Here is a 12,808-nt window from a genome sequence, read left to right on the forward strand (position 1 = left end):
AACTGATGCAATATTATGGTGCTTGAATGCTACGTTTTTATTAATAGTAAGAACAAGTTCTGTGTTTCTATTAAGGAATTAGGTCAGTAGTCAGAAGACCAAGATTCAGTGCATAAATGCAGCAGTTGTTTTTTTGTGAATCCTTGAGCAATACAGTTATTCTGTACGTCATCTTTGGGATGGATTCTTTAAAAAAAATTAAAACATAGAATTAATACATAGTATGGTTTTGACTGGAAATTTAAGTAATACTGTGTAATTCTCTTAGTATATATATTCAGTGTTTATTAAGGTGCAGCAACTTCTTTTAGATATTTATATATTTGCTTGTGCAGTGGTGAAAGGTATTAGTACTTTACCAATAAAGTGAAGTAAACAAGTAAACAAGCTCAGCAAAGCTTCAGCTGCAGCAAATCTGAAAATTATTATGGAAACAGACTTTTTCTTTGTTGTTTGTTATTCAGATACGTATTATGTTTGTGCTTAAATGTCACCAAGTTGCAAGTTTTGTTGTGGGAAGTACTACATAATAACTTAGAAAATATACATCCTGATTCCAAAGAGTTTATACCCCAGAGCAAAAGTATATCAAGTGGTTTGGGACAGCATGAGATAAAATGAAAAAGTATATGTGCATTTTCTAACTGCTTCTGGACAGAAAATCATCATTTTACATATGTTGAAATATTTGAAGCTTGGTATTCTTATCAGGTAGGTACCTTATCCACAATTTGTCATTGATAAATCTAAATATTGTAGACGTTATTCCAGTACATCATGATCTAGCTCTCCCAGCCAGCAACCTTCCACGCAACCTAAGGAATCAATACTTAGAAGAGTGCAGTGTCTGTTCACCTGTTTGCCTCTCACTTCTCTTCAGAGACACTAGTGTGGCATCTTGGTCAGAATTTTATGAGAATTTCTTGATAAAATAAGCTCACACACATTTAGGCTTTCCTAAGAGTAAATAATTGTCATTACCTTTACCTAAATTTTCTTTGGTTTCTGCCAGCCTAAAACATTGGGCAAAATGTTTGGAAGGAAGTTATTTGGGATACTGGAAAACTGCATAAATCGCATTTTGTGTAATGGCATTTTTGAACTGAGGTTTAAATAGGGTCTGAGGTTGTAATTATTTGTTATAAATGCATAGCTAGCTGTACTGCCTTTTATCAAAGTCTAGTAAGTTGGGAATAAAAAAGCCCCAACTGTTAGCTGTTTTATATATATTTTAAGTAACTGGTACAATCACTGCCATTTAAATATTTTTTATTCACACATCAAAGGCTATGAGGCAAATATCCTGATAACACTGGTATATAATATTGTCCAAAAAGTAAGTCCAGTTTTAAATTTAAAAAGAATTTTCAGTAAGTACGAAGAAATAACTTTATAGGCAGTTCTTTTCTTCTCAGCATTCTCTAGCACTGCCTGTAGTTTTGGGGGTTTTGTATTCACGCACTTGGCTCCAGAATGAAATCTCCTCATTTTTATTGTATTTTCTTTTAAAATACGTATCTATTAATTTCAAATCGTCTAACTTTCGATTTTTTAAGTTTGATTACACATTTATTATGTAAAACTCAACATAAACCTCTGGGCAACTAACAAAAATGTAAGGCTAAAACCCTAATTAACCCTCTCATTAATTTGGAATATTTTTGTATACGTATGCCCAACAGAGTTAAGTCTAGAAGACTGCTTCCTTTTCTTTTTTTCTGAATATATTTATTGTATTAAAGCGTAAAAGTTATCGATTACATGATGTTCAGAGAAACAGCAAATAACGGTTGCCTTAGCTATAAGAAATTTGTGGCAAAATGGATGTAGGGGGAATTTGGGAGGCTGATAAAGCAATAAGATCAAAATTGATTTTCTTCAAGAAATTCAGAGGTCTGTCTTCCAAAAATTAATGGTGTCTTCACTGTTGGAACAGTTGAAAAAAATTATTTTCGTCCTCTCCTCTCCTCTTGCAGGGGGAGGTTAAGGGAAGGCAAGATTCATACTGAAGAGAGAAAGATTCTTTTGTCTTATTTTAAGTTTCTGACCCAATGAATGAGCTAGCCTTGGTGTTTCTTAAGTGAGGAGAAATGTTTGTTGACAGAGAATAGGTTTTAGTGTGCTTTCAGAAAACAGGAAGGTATTGGAAAAGGCCATATAGGGAAGTGTTTACATAGTCAAAGCCTAGTTCTTATAAGAACACCATTTAAACTTCATTTTAATTATTATAAAAAGCAGCTTTTATGTAGCAAAACATAATTATGCAGATGTATTTTACCTATGAAAATGGAGCATGTGGTGGCTTCATGTTTTCCTGTTTGCATGTCTCTCTTGAGAATTTATAAAAATTGTAATTTTATTCATACAATATGTTTGTCTCCTTGATATGCTGTTTGGTTTAGATTTTTATTAAAAAAAAAACAAAAAACAACCTGGCAGATTTACTTCGTGAAGTGATGCAATATAATGCAACTTAAAATTTTAATATTTTATCTGCTTGTGATGAGGAAGGTAATTGTATTAGTCCACATTCTTGATTAATTTGTCTTCAATTAATTAGCTTTCATGTAGAATCAGTTTATTGTGAGTTTTTAAAATATTTGATGCATGAACCTTACAGCTGTTAGATTGTGTTAGATGGATGAATGTTACTTAAGTCTTTGGCTGTTACTCAGTGCACCAGTCTTCATGTTAACTGTTTAATTTGGAATTTGCTTCTGTTTCTTGACATTTAAGATTGCAGTATAATGGACTAAAATTTGCCCTTAGCAGTGTTTCTGTATATGCTTGTGCAACTACTTGAGTCAAATTTCCCCAAGTGTATACATATATGTATTCCCCCTTTCCCTCTCACAAAAGTAAAAATATGTTTGTTCTTTTCTTCAGATATTGTTAACAACATAGATGAAAAGAACAAAGATCTCTTAAGTGCAGCACACTGGTTATCTTTCACTCACCGTGTAGCATTCAGCATTAAGACACTGAATGGTTTATGAATAATAATTCACGTACAAAATGCACTTTTGTAGCTGTTAAGTCATAGTTTGCAACCTCTCCAGATTTATTCTTTTCTTCTTCTGACCTGTTGTTAAACTAATGATGATGCAACATTAGCAATATCAACTCTGATAATGCAGTGCTCCTTTACTGTCTCTTTGGAGCAAGTGTAGAAGGAACACTGGGAATGAGAAATAATGGCAAACTGATATTTTGTTCTACAGTGTAATGCTCTGGACTTTTTAGCAAATTACATGGTTTTGCCTTGTATAAAATATAAGGTTATCACCTTAAATTTCTATTGCTATAATTGGAATGTAATACAATGCAGTAAGAACCTTCAAGAAAATATAAATATAAATGTAAGCAATGTGTTTCAGTGCTTGGCCCCATACCAAGAGCTGTAACGGTAACACAGCTACTTATAAGACGTTTAACAGTAGCATATGGTTGATAACATATCATTTGCTGTTCCATTTGCAAGTAGGTTGGACAGGTAAAACTTTTTAACCTCTGCAAATACTCCATCAGAGTCTCTTCAGTACTATTGAAGATTAACGTTATGGTGATATTCCTTATGTTAGTCCCTGCTTTTCCTTCTTTGATGTCATAGGAGATGCCAGATTCACCTTCAGTAGACGTTTTACCAAAATTAGTAACTCAGCTTCTGGAACAAGACACCGTCTTTATCTGCTGCAGAGAACATTAGGATGAAGCTAAGCTACTGGAAACTATTACAGGCCTTAATAATTTCAATGTAGTCAGAGCAGACTTCAGCAAGTATAGCTTTAAATATACAACATTTTAAATAGTTTTCCCATTTAAGATTGATGCAACTGGGATAGGAAAAACCAGCAAGGATTACAGTGTGGAGTCCAGGTCCTTTAGCCCTGCATGCACTAGTTTCACGTGTGAGCACATTCATCTCCTGTCGTTCTGAAGGTGAGCTAGGTTGGTTGTGTTGAGTGACATGGGGCATAGCCCTCCTCTTCTTTCAGCCAAGGCTCACTGGCATGTCACAAGTGAGCCAACAGCGCTACAACTGACATACTCGGCACATGTGAACACAATGTACAAGTTCTGTTGAGTCTTTAAATCCACCTGCATGCACTGTGCACCACTGCCATGACAGTACCACGTGCCCTTCTGCAGGGGAATCACCAGGTGACAAAATCTGTATAACTGGCTCTGATACGTAACGCTTTCTTCAGTGTTGGGTATGTTGGCACAGAGGAAGAGGAGCCTTGACTCTTACATCTGAGATTTTGCAGTATTTAGACAAGATGACTGAGAGTATTACAGCAATGCTTGGAAGCAGAGAAAAAAAATAGGTATTTTTGGATCTGATGACTTTACTTTTGTGTGTTGGTCTATATTCTGTCCTGAGAGTAGCTGCATCTTTGTCTGTCTGTCTTGCTGTATCTTTGCAGGTCTGTGTTGTTAAGACTTCACCTTACCAAAACGGCACCAAGAGGCTATTGAATGAATACTGGTGACGGGCTGTGCAGTCTCAGCAGTACCTGCATCTGTTTACTTGTGTGTTAGGGACTTGTGAGTTACTAAATTTAGATTATCTGTCTCATTGACTGTTCAGGGAACTGAATTCCTGTGATAGCTTGCCTGCTCATAAATGAGCCTCCTGGTTAATATTGTATAACTGCAAACTCTGTTTTGTTTATGTACTTTCAAATTAGTCAGAGATCTGTCATCAAGCATGAAAGTAGTTGATAGGTTCAGTGCACTTGCACAGCCATGCTATACCATAAACTAGATCCTGATTAAATGGTGTGGCGCAGCATTTAGCTATTCCAAAGAACCACAGAATTCAAATATAAAGCAGTATTTCACCATACAATCCTGCCATGGTTTATGGGAAGGATTTAAATTTTCTCAGGTTGATTGTTATGGAAAAGAATGAGGAAAGCAAAACAAGCCCTGCTGTTGAATGGTGTTCACGTCGACATCTTGATGAAGTTTTAACAAAACTTTCTTGTGCAGTATTTTTGCACAACAAAAATCTTGTGCAGGATTTTTATGTGTGTGTTGTGAAGTGTGTGTACTGCCAAGTGTGAAGATAGCACAGATTTCAAACACGTAAGATAAATACTGAGTATGTGTGGCATGGTCTTGCATCAGAGTTTATCACTTCTGAAAGAACGATGCTCAGGAAATTTAATAAACAGTTAATGTTGTTTACATGGAGTTATTGAGCTTGGAAAGATTCCTGAAGCTCATAAAGAACACCTCTGATCTATAGGGCTGCGCCTTAGTACCGGAGGGCAGGAAAGTGAATTTTGTCAAATGTATCCTCAGAAAGACAAAGGACTGGATACAAAGTTTCTTCGGTGGGACTGACCCAAATCACGTTCATGTAGTTACCACACACCTCTGCCTTGTCTGTTAAAAAAAAAATAATTAAAAAATTAAATTATTACATTCTTTTTCCAGGTCTCACATCATGTTATGGAAAGTTTCATAGTACACTTGACCTGTAGGATGAATGAGAGCCATAAGCTTATCCTGGAAAGGTGGTATGCAACCTAGTTGAAATGATGAATGTCTTGGTCATAATTTTCATTTTTTTCTTCAACAAGCATTAGCTAAATAATAAAAAAAGAGGAAAAATACAAAGCTAATTAGCTTGTTGATACCAAGAATCAGCAGTTTTGATTGGATAGATTTATGAGATTATGCAATTCCACTAAAGTAGGATGAAAATTCACGTGATCCCTGAGATCTTCTTTTCAATAGATCTTAAATCTGTGGGCCTTCTGGTGGATTCGAGCTAAGGGACCTCCTCAGTCTCGTTCCCTGACAAACCAGACAACTCATATACCTCCTTTTATACGATGAGCAAGCCGACTATGTTTTGAATCAAGAGATGCTGGTCCCTTATGATGCCAGTAGTAAAGGCACTCAGACTCTGTAAGTTATCGTTCCAAATGCTTTTTATTAGAGCTAGCCCTATAAAGAATGAGGGAATAGTGTAGATAATCTTGCATCCCTGTAGATGCTGGGAACCCCAAGTTGTGCATCATCAAACCAACCCCCCGTCATCAGGCTGCGCAGACCCCATCCATCAATAGGGCTACCCCATTTTGGTCGTGGAAGTTACTATAGGATTTTCCTATAAGAAAACAACTGTTTTCATTATTTCTGCTATCAAACAGAAAGGCTGTTCACACTAAAACTTCCTTCCAGACTTTTAGGTAAAGGCAAGGCCAGAGAGGTGGTGCCGTTGCCCAGCGGGAGCTGCCTGCAGGCTCCTCTGTCACAAGTTGGCTGTGTTTATCGTGCGGCTGGTGCCACACGCCCAGCCTGGAGGCCACGCTGGACATGCAGCCCAGCCACACGAGGCACAGGCTTGTGCCGGCTTGGGTTAGCCGCTGTGTGGGTCACGGGCTCCTCCACATGTGGCAGCCTCCCGGTCAGGATCATGGCACTCTTATGTAACTATTCAAGCTTAAGCCCACTCCTCCTCCTAATTGGGAAAATTGTTCCATGCTAATTTCGTCTTTCTGATGGCAAGAAACCTTCCAGCTTCAAGACTTAACTTTATTTTTATGGCTCTTTTATTCCCATTTATTATGATATCCTGGTACCCACAATATCATGTATTTTAAAGATTTTGTCTCTCCTTTGCAGTTAAAAAACTCATTCATATCCATTCACAACCTGCTTTTTTCTTTATTTTTTCCACTACAAAAATCAAGATTCTGTGTTTTCCTTTATACATTTGTGTCTTCGTTCCCTTTTCTTTTCTCTAGCTTTCTTCTTGTATCTGTTCTCTCTGAGCTGATTATTAGACAAGGAAACATATTCTGGATAGGGTCCCATCTGTGCTGCGCTCGGTCATTGACGTTACCGTTTTCTTTTGTAATCTCCCCAGCAATGTTTACTGATGCATACCATAATGACATCTTCCTTTTACGCGGCTTCATCTTATCAGTGCTTGTGGTCTTGCTGTGATTGACTAATACACCCATTACACTCCTTCACTGATGAATAGCTGGCTGTCAGGGAATGCGCCGCTTTGCAGTGCAGCCCTTCAGGAGTGGAAGCAGAGTGAGACAACTGAAATTGAAATTATCTTTTTCCATTGCTTCTGTATCATGGGTTCCAGCTCTAAAGTAGAATTTATTATTCTTTGGAGTTTTAGGCCTTGCCCTTTGCATTTTAAATTTCACTCCATTTCTTGTACTCTACTTGTGCAGATTGTCCTTCCTCTCTGATCATGTGTCCCTAAAAGGTTTCATTAGTATTAGTACCAAGATCCTATGAGATTACAAGATCAGCTGTAAAACTAATACTTGAGAATCCCTCAAATATCCAGTAAAATACTTTCTTTTTCAGTAAAATTAAGTGGAAAATAGACATTACAAACAGTAGTTTTCATAAATGCTGTATTTAATTTTGACATGCTAGTTTTCCTACAATTGGAATATTCTGGAATAGCCTACCTTTGGTAAACCTGCCTTTCCTATTTCACTACAACTTTTCAAAATTTGTCCTTTTGAAATGCCAAACCTCGGTTAGTGTAAATTTTTAAGTATATTTGAGCAAGTAGTAATAACATCATGGTCACATTATAGATGACAATATGGCTTAACTTTATTTCTTCAGCTTTAATTTTTTTACACTTAGCTTCTTGGGTGGGATTTGTAATGCAAGCTGATTTGCTGCCACTGCAGAAAAAAAGTGCTGCAACAACTTAAGCTGGATAGTTTAAAACTAGCTTGGTTTCTCTATGCTTAAATTACACCAGGGTAGATGTTACTCTAAAATAACAACGCCTTTTATTGATTCATTGACTATTTACTAAAGAAATCTGTTGCTGTTTCCACGAACACCTAGGCTATACAATTATTAGCAATGCTTCTTTTCTAATCTGTACATGATGCAATAAACTCTTTTAAAATTACAGAAGCCCTGGTCATATTTGTCATTCTAGAATATTGAAAAGATCTCTGTTTATATCCAGATCCAGCCTTGAATTTGAGATTCTCTGTTCTTTTTTTTTAATGGTGACTTTCACAGGCTTTCCCCAAAGTAATTTTTAGTCCACCAGGATTCTGCCCATACTATTATTTTCAGCTGCATTTCAACTAAAAATGTCCTTAAGTGCATTATGCCACAGTATCTGCTTTTATACCTATTTGCTAAACAACTTCTCTGAAGGCAAGTAGAGCTGTTTAAGATATGTAACATCTATTTTTACACTGCTCTGTACATAAAGGTTCCATTTCCATAACGAGACTTTAAAATATGCAATAATAACATTAGCACGGTGTATAGTAATTTGATTTTTGGTAACTGCTCAGAAAAAGTCTCAGAACAGCAAATACAGTTACCATGTTACATTATTTACATATATATTTTCATTTTAAAAGCATGTATCCGGGACTTATGAAAACACGTGACAAAGTATGATTAATAATTTGGCAAATGTTTTTCTGTTTCATGGTTATCAATCAATTGCAAATCAATTCACATTTTCCTCACACTGGTGCATTAAAAGCAGTTTAACAGACAATGGCTGATACACTATAAGTAAATTACTCTTAGGGATAACAGCTGTATTTAATAGCGCAAAGACCAAAAAACCTGAAAAATTACTTAAAGCTGATCACTTCTGCTTCCCCCCTATTGCTAAAACTGTACCAGATAGGCTCGATTTCCCCCAGTCTACCCCTGAGCTGTTCATTTGACTCATTACTTTATTTAGAGCTTTTTATATAAAATATTTTGGCAACTAAATAAAATAGTCTTGGGATTTAATCTGAGACTGTGGAAAGTGTATCAAGTGAAGGCTTCTAAACCAGAATTTTCTCAACTCTGAAACACCAAAATCACAGTTTCTAGCTGGTGGTAGGCCAAATGTTGTGGCTATAAATACAGCACAGTTAAAAATGTTTGAAAAGTGAAATTTACTTGTAACAGCTAATGAAATAACTATAAATTTGCTCTACATATATGTATTTGTGTGAAAGCACATATATATCTGTGTGCATGTGTGTATGTGTGCACGCACACACACATACCTGGAATTGTCATGACCCATAGAACTGCTAGAGAAGGCGGCATAGCTAGCACAATTACTTGAGGACTTAACAAGAGTACGGGGACTGGAGGGCCCTCTGGCCTGACAAACCGTCTTTTCCAATTTACTTCTTCCTCTCTGTTACTCTGGCTGTAGTCCCTTCTGTTATTTCTATGAGAAAGAAGCTGTCTCTTCAGAAGTCCATTTTGCAAAACATCTTTGTGAAGTTCTGTTTTTACAATAGGGAAGAAAAACATACTCTGAATTATTTAATTTTTATGTCACCTGGACGCCTCTGATTGTCTGAGTAACTTAGGCTTTCCTCAGAAACAAATCCTTCGGCCTTTAGCAGTAGACACAAAGTTGCTATATGCTGCAAAACTTTAGATCATACTCTGAGCAGTGTACTGCTTGTTTCTGATGCTTTGAAGAAAATAAACCGTGTTTGTCAGTAGACATAGGGTAACGTGGTATGTTGTTTTCACATAGCAAAATTTAAATATAGGCACACAGCCATGTGTTGAACAACCATGTTTTGCGGCCTTAGTCGTAACAAATGAGAAGTCCAATACTGTAATAGGAAAACACATCATGTACTTCGTATCACACATAGTCATGTTAGACAAGAGCGAAAAAAAAAGGTGTCTTTTAGAAGTTAAACAAGTTCAGATGGCATAAACAGTCTATCTGTTGGAATTTTCAGTTTGCTACGGTTATGGTGGTGTACCAGGAATTCTGTTGTTTTATTTTGTGAAGTTTTTTAAATTTGAGTTTTGATATATCTTTCATAGTCCTGTTCAGATCCATCCTTTGTAACATTGGATGTCCAGTCATGTATTAAAGCAGTGAAGAACATGAACCCATTCTTTTTTTGCATTTTGCAGTAAGTCATTTGGTTCTTGGAAACCACCCCACCCATTTGGTGCCCAGGCACATGTCAGCTTTAAGCAGGATCCAGTGCAATGATTTAGGATACTTTTCCTTCTGTCACTATAAACTCTGGGCATTATTCCAGTAAATCAGAAATAGAGCTCCTAATGTCAGTGTTGAGATTATCTCATTAAACAGTACATGAGCAGGAAGAGAGACTACAGATTGCAGAAAAACAAGGACCATTAATCACAGAGTCCCTGTCTACTGAAGCATAGCAAATAAGAACAGCTGGTCTCCAATAAGTCTACATGATTTTAATTGATGGAAGCTGTTAAGAAAAAAAGTGTGTATACATAGAAAAAGTAGACACATGTAAAAATGCAATTCTTTCTACTTGAAGTCAATTCCAGTATTTCAGTCTTACCCTGATGGTAGAGAGTAATTCAAAATATCTTGATTGACATTGATATGAAATAGGTTTTAATCTCATTATATTAAGAATGTATGATAAACACAGATTTGTGTATGTTGCAGGAACCTGGGGATGAAATAATAGCATATCTTTAGTTTACTTTTCTAACAGCTATGTAAAGTCAAGCTGTTTAGCAAAAGACAAGTTTCAACCTTTCATCTTCGAGCTAAGTCCCAGGTTACTTTTTTTAAACTATGAGACTGGGAAGCAAAACCTGCATTTTTGACTTACAGCTTCAGTGCTGGGTGAAAAGATGAGAGAAACTACCCTTAGGTGTTGGGTTTTTTAGTGCAGCTGCTACAAAATCAATGGAAGAAATCATAAAAAATGTCTTCTTTTGAGAACATCAACTCCCTCTTCCATCCTTTGTTTTTTGGCTTTCTTTTATTGATGAGAAACTCAGTGGCTCTTGTCCCAGTCTGTATTGCCCATCACTGTCACTGTGCTTGGTATTATAGCTCCATTTTTACTTAACCTTCAAAGAAACTAATGGAGAACAAGTGCAGTACTGCAGGTAAGAAATAATGATTTCACAAGCCAGTAGACAGAAGAAAAATCTCGTACATTGTTGTTCCCATAAAAATGAAAGCAAGAGTCTTTTTGCCAACCTTGTTTCATTAATTTGTTCACTTCACTGATTTTGTGGAACTTTTATTCTCATTTTTGTTGTCTAGTGACCTTGAGTTGGCATCAGAAACAAATTGGAAACCAATGATAAGTATGCTGATTTCTTCCAGCATCTCTTTTTATTAAGGGAACCAAGTTTCCATCTAATTTCCTTGTCTTTTCCTTGTAATTTCTTGTGTCCAAGTCTGCACATTACACCTGTTGAATCCGCTGCATTACTGTTGTGTAATGCTAAAGATCTAGCCAGGGAGAGTATGCCACTGTCATTGTCAGTGGTCCAGCTTCCACATGTAAGACATCCTATGATTCTGTGACTTTTCTTAACTGAAATTAAAACTAAATCACACTTTTAAAAAACAGGTGGACCACAAGAATCAGTCTCAAAGGTATGTTTGGTTCATCCGCTGTCTGCTAGGATCTACTGGAGCTACTACAGATTTTTGAAATGAGCTTGTGGGATACATGGAGGATCTAGTTTGAATAGGAGAAGGTTTCATGTCATGATACAGTATCACCAAGACTCTGAAAGGAAAAACTGTCCAGATGTATTGAACTGCTATATATTTAATTTGACTCTTAGTCATGCCAGTTAGTAATTTAAAGTATTTCCTGTACTCTTAGGTCAGCCCTAGAAGGTGCGCATACACTTCAAGTAAATGAAATGAAAAGTTTAAGTTAAACATTGGAAATACTAATAATGGAGTTCATCCTGGATTTCTGCCTTCGTGGTATATCGCTCAAACAGCCCGTGTTGCACGGGAACACATTATTACTGTGCACAGCCAGGGCTCACATCTGTCTGGGGAGCTGCACAGACGTCCGCTGCAAACACATGACGTGGACAGCAGATTTCATGGATTGCTGATATTGTCCACGTCTTGTACATGTCTTACCGAGCTGATGAGCTCCCAATTTATATGTAGTTCAGGGAGAACAGTAAATACCTCCAGAGGTCAGATAGCTCATGATTTACATCCTTTGCTTGATCTGATGGATGCAGCTCCTTTTCTTCATTGTCTGTAGGTTTAGCCTGTGGTTCTGTTTAGTTACTTCAAGTTCAGCCACAAATTACTTTGCTTGAATATCTGTCTAAATCTTCTTGTGTGCATTTCATGACTCAAAGCAATAAACTCAGCTGTAACATTCCTTTGTGAAGTGACAGAAATGCAATCCTACACTTTCTGAGAATACTGACGAGCCAGAAGCTCCCTTAGAAAGGCCAATCTGCTTTCAGCCGCTGGAGAAGGAGGGGCACTAGATGAGTCTGGGCTCCTTTGTATGTCAGTGAGGACTTTGAATATTACTTTTGTTCAAAAATACCAAAAGATTAAGGGAGTAGTGAGGAGGGAAGAAAAGAGTTGGATGGAAATAATTTCTGCTTGCTGGTGGAGGGAGAAGGGACTGTATACAACGTCGTGAGGTACCCTGGGGAGAAGTACTGCAAAGTCAAGAAGCAGGGGAAGGGCTTATCTCATGGTTTTCCTCTGTTGTGAATATTCATTGAGGGCTACACAGAACACAGATTTCTTTCTAAAAATTGCTGCTTTGTGAGATGACCTGACAGAACATCAACCAGTCCTTGGCTAGTACCAGGGAGGATGGCCCGTCTACCAGGTGGCAGTGCCAAGAGAATGGCTTGTGATGACCAGCGGAGGTAAGTAGCATAAATGAGTAGGGAGTGCTGAAAGCACTGGAGGATGTTGGAGAAGATTCCTTGACTCAGGAGGACAGCCGTAATCACGCTAATGAAAAAGTAGACTTCTGATATGCATGACCTTCTTAAGAAGGTGATCAGCTTT

General features: G+C 37.1%; 1 protein-coding gene across 4 annotated transcripts in view; it reads left to right on the forward strand.

Moving 5' to 3' along the window:
- Positions 1-12,808, forward strand: part of STXBP5L (syntaxin binding protein 5 like) — a 207,431-nt gene that overhangs the window by 78,178 nt on the left and 116,445 nt on the right. The window lies entirely within an intron of this gene.

Source organism: Falco rusticolus, chromosome 5, assembly GCF_015220075.1.
Source record: "Falco rusticolus isolate bFalRus1 chromosome 5, bFalRus1.pri, whole genome shotgun sequence".
In the NCBI taxonomy this organism is placed as follows: Eukaryota; Metazoa; Chordata; class Aves; order Falconiformes; family Falconidae; genus Falco; species Falco rusticolus.